The sequence below is a fragment of the Apis dorsata genome, unplaced genomic scaffold (genome assembly GCF_000469605.1).
Source record: "Apis dorsata unplaced genomic scaffold, Apis dorsata 1.3 scaffold_256, whole genome shotgun sequence".
NCBI lineage: Eukaryota > Metazoa > Arthropoda > Insecta > Hymenoptera > Apidae > Apis > Apis dorsata.
Window position 1 is genome coordinate 1,925,734 of NW_006263534.1, and position 5,320 is coordinate 1,931,053.

Here is a 5,320-nt window from a genome sequence, read left to right on the forward strand (position 1 = left end):
AAGAAATCTTGCATTTTTCTCGTTCAACGTTTTTCTCTAGTTCTCCGTACATCAAATCAACCTCGACGTATTCCTTTAAGAAAGTACGCTCTCGACGTTTTTATAGACACGAAGAAATATTTAGGTCGTAAAGATACCGAAACTCGAAATCGCCTCTTTTCTTCGGGCTTGAAAAACTTGGATCCAAGTTTCGAAAATTACCCTTGGGCATCGAACGCGCATTTACGAGTGTGCTCGTAAAAAAAACAGTTATTGTCTCGTGACTGCAATATTCACGAATGCATTATCCTTTGACGAATTTCACTCAAATCTGATAAAATTTTCCAATCGATACCGATTATTTTGAAACTTTTATCCTCTGGTTCTATAGAACCATCATATTGATTTGTTTTTATCGCGAATCTGGTGCAACGTGAAAAATTAACTGATTTTCCACGATGTTCAGAAATTCTTCAAAAACGTTACACAGTTTTGATGAATTAATCTCGAACGGCTATAATTTTCTTCCATCTAGTTCGAGCTTATACATGCACCGAGTCAAAATCGAAACTCGGCCGACACGATCGAACAAATACGATAACAGACGGCTAACGATTTAAAAGTTCTCTAACCAACCCTTGGGACAGATCAATTCTCGAAATTGAGAGCTATTGACGGAACAATCTCCGCGTGAACGATGATGTCCTCTCGGGAATCTGGTTCACGCTTCGAATTTAATCCTTCGAATTGTCTAATGGCGATTGATATAATGTAATATAATGTTTATTCTTGCGAATATGGAGAAAAGTTTAAAAGTGTAATTAATAAGAAAAAATTTTACAAAAGAAAGTAATAGTAATTTTATTAAAATATAATTAAGTCGCTTTATGCACGAGAATGATGAAAAAATAAATTTTACTCGAGCAAACAACAACGGACCTTCAAAGTTTCAAGTGAACAAATTTTATTCTTTCCTTTCCTTTTTTTTTCACGAAACCTTGTGTTAAAAGGATGGACGCGAAAACGTGATAACATTTGAAATATCGAAATTACTTAATTGCACTGTCCTCTACAATGCCACATAAACTTCTAAATTTTAATTTATAACCGCGCAAACTTTTCCGCGAGTGGTTTAACTAAAAATAAAGGTAGTGTCGTGGATGTTCCAACAACTGGCTTGTTGAAGCAAGTTGAAGCAAGTTAAAATGTAGGAAACTTGTTTTTTACGAGACCGGTTGGAAATTCGAAGGGGGGACGATTTAAAAACTTTGTATCCGACCTAGAAAACTGGTAGAACTAGCTTTAACGTCCCATACAGAAAAGTAAATTACCAAGTCGAAATGTCATGACTGCCCCCTCGCCCAGTTTGATATTTGTAAAACATTGCTTGGACAAGAAGGTGTGTTCGAAAAAAATTTAATTAAACTTGGGCAAGTGTTGAGAAGAATTTCGTTGTGAATCTTTTAGCAAGATTATAGGTAATATTGAACTAGTTCCATTAATCATCGTGTCTAGAAACTTTTCCATCTATCAGTCGCCATCAGTCAAAGGAACAATCTTGTGCGTGTGCAACTTCTGCGTTTGCATTTAGATAATTTTCCTGGATAATGATGAAGTAATAAATAAGTATAATGATGTATATGATGGAGTATCGCTTTTAGAACGAGAAATACAAGTTAAGGTTGTTAAAGAATCTGTTCATCTATCTATCTATATTCTGTCTGAAAAATTATTTTATATCTGAAGAATTCATTTTATATAACGATATTGTAAAAATTTATCCGTTTATTATATTAATAACGAAGAAATATATTTTAAACAAAAATGAATGATTTCGTGGAATTTTTACGAATACGAATAATTTAAATCAATAATCCAATATCTTTTCAACAGAATGCGTAGAAGCGTAGCAAGCTTATGATAAAGAATATTCAAATATTTCTATTATTATTCGTCATTTTCTCGACGAAAGCATAAATCCTGCAAAGACTAAAATTACAATCATTTTTTCAATATTCTACGATAAAACGATGAAATTAATTAAATCATTTCAAAGTCCATGATTTGGACTTTCACGTGATACAACTAATATAATACATATACAAATAACAACAAGTCATTTGGCATTCTAAAAACTTAATAACTTCGAGGAACTTGGTTCGTGAAACGAATGAAACATAAACAGTTTACATAATTGTAAAAAAACTTCGATTCAGAATAATCCTATTGGCATAGAATATGAAAGACCTTGTTATTCTCGCCAGCCTCTGTTTGCCGAACGAAAATTGTTTTTCAGTCGTTTCCTTCCTCGAATCTCGTCTCTTCTCGACGAGATATCAAACTGTTGGAACCGGAAGGCTATTAACAGAAACGGCAAACAGATATCCAAAGTCAGATTTCATTGTTGGCCAAATGTCGGAACGAGAGGCGAGAAACGAAAACAACATTTCTGGTTTGGAAAATTGCCACTAAAAATGGACACGTTTTTGGCGAGGATAATCGCGAATCCGACATTATTTTCAACGTCGACGACCGACGTACTTGCTCGATCGTAAGAGAATCCGTGTCGCTGGAAGAGACATACGACTCTGAAATTCCCGTTCAACTCTCGACGACGGTGAAAATATTCTCTCGCCAATTTTGTCGTTGGAGAAAATAATTCGAGACGCTCTCCACTCTCTGGTAATTAAAAAATTAATCCGAGAGTTGGATCGTTATTTATTATTAATTAATTAAACCCGTCGACGGATAGTCTTGTGATTCAAAAGTTATTCGAAGATATTTCATCGTTCGGTCAATGTCTTTTTGCGTTCGAACGATCTAGTTAATTTATATAACGTCGATCCACCGCGTCAAGAATCGCTACGAGGATCATCGTTATGGATATAATCCCATTGACGGATATTTTCATTGTGAAATTTAATTTTTTGATAGAGGATTATTAAGAGAAACAAAATTCGCTGTAGCGTGTTTACTCGACGATCATCGTTTCAGTTTTCCTCCTTCCTTTTGTAGCCGTCCGATTTAACACGTCCATCCATCTTGCCGTGTTATCGATTCGATGCACAACACCCTCTCCCTGGCTTGCCTCCACATGGACCAATGAGCGTCGAATTGTATTAACTCGCGTGTATCCAAATGTGTGTTTTCTACAAATACACGTGGAACGAATTTTCGTGGAACGTCATCATTTTTTAAGAATTTTTTACAATTTTTTCTTTTTCACCGTATTATCGACGATACAGAACGAAATGTTAAATTTATAAGCAAAATGTGAAAATGTGGAAGTTTTTTTCACTCGCATTTAATATCCTTTTCTCCACGTGTATCGTTGCAAATACGTATCTGAAATGATACGAGCGCATGGTTCTGAAAATTTTTCGTCGAGCGAGTTTGAAAGTAATATTGTAACGGAATATTGAATATTCTCTACGAACAACTAGCAGAGTTCACTGTCTCAGGTTACCTTATACATAGTGCTTCTAGTGGAAAATTAAATTGCTTATAACTTGAAAAACAAGTCTCGACTTATATTTCTGTACAACTTTATCTTTATCTTGATATCCACAACTAATCCTTCAAAGGATCAATATTTCACAGATATATTTTACGTTCGATGATAATAGAATTCAATCAATTTGATCCTGTTTGAAAATGAATAATATCAACAAAATCAATTCTACATAGACAACTAGTATAATTAAACGCAATTATTAGAATTAAAATACTTTCCTCCTTCATAAGAATTTCTTTCTCTTAATAAATCGTCTTTTGATTAATCCTCTCGTAAATATATTTTCCATAACCAAAATCATTTCTTTCGCACAATTATAATTTAAAATAACTGCCAATGCAATTCATTTCCATTCAATTCCATTATTTTATTTTACCACGAAAACTCTTTCCCTTGAATACGAATAAAATGAAAGATTAAAATTTCCTCTTTTCCAATGTAAAATAAAAAAATCAAGATTCATCACAGTTCATTTTACGCGAAAAATCAGGCCTCGGCCAGAAAGAAGGGGAAAGTTGAAGCGGAAACGAATGGTTTGGAACCGTGTCGAGAGAACTTGGATCTTTCAAATCGATATATTCATCTTCATTCGATTCCTCGACTCTCGGTTGAAAAGCGTATTCGTATCGGTTACGAAGGCTCGGATATCGAATCCATCGAGTCGTTACTTTTTTAACCGGCGACGCGGAGAATCTGAACGGCGACCAGTTTGTTTACGGAGACATCACGTTATTCACGGGTTCTTCGTTCGCGTGAAACACGGAAATACAGGCATTGTTCCCTTCAGAGACGGCGGCAATAACAACTGAACACTCGGTGACCTTGCTATTATGCGGTGGAGTAATAATATGTCTTTGTCTGGGTCATGGTTCTATATCACGTGGGGCAATAGAATTAGCGGAATCCAAGGAATTAAGACTGCGCATTAATCACGGGATGAATAGAAGAGCGAGATCGTGGTTTAAGTCGCATTTGAGATTTTCAATAATCATAGTTGTTTTCGGGGAAAGAAAAATAAATTGCGCGTGAAAAAATATATGTTGCTAGAGATTTTGCAAAGAAAGCTTAGGATTGTTGTGATTATAATTTTAATGGAGTTGTTGAATTGTTGGATCTATGGAAAATATCCTTTATTTGAATTTCATTTGATAATTATGATTGATGATTTTTGATTTTTCGTGGAAATTGTTAGAGTATTGTTGTAGTTAACTTTTCTCTGTAAATATTGTATTATAATTCGCGAATTATACACGTTACTAAAATTGCACATAATATATTTATGAAAATATAGCAAAAATAGTATTAAATAATATTTTTAAAAATAAAATTTAATTTTTTCCATCAAAAAGATCTATGCATCTTTAAATTTTAACTCTCGAGCATTTGAAAATTATAGAATGAACTGTAATTTTTTCGCAAATTTTTTTCACAGGCAACAGGAATCAAATTTATCTTACAACATCTATTTCACTCATCCGTTTATCTTTAAAATAGGAAACATTTCTCGAACGAAGGAAAGAAGCATTTTCTGAATTTAATTCCAAGTTAATACCGTTACATCGGTGCGTGAACCGATTTCCTGTGGTAACTGGAATCTTCGCGTTCGATCGTAAAACCAGTTTACGGTCTTCGTAAATGTAATTCGCTTCGTATTTCGCTCACTCGTATCGATTCGCAATCGATTCCATCTTTTTCAACCCTTAATCGATGCTTCATTCGACGGAATGTACCGAGGTTATTAACGTAATATCGATACAACGAGATCGTTTTTTTTTTTTTTTTGTTTCGATCTCGAAATTGCACGAGAAAGTGCAATTGCCGAATTTT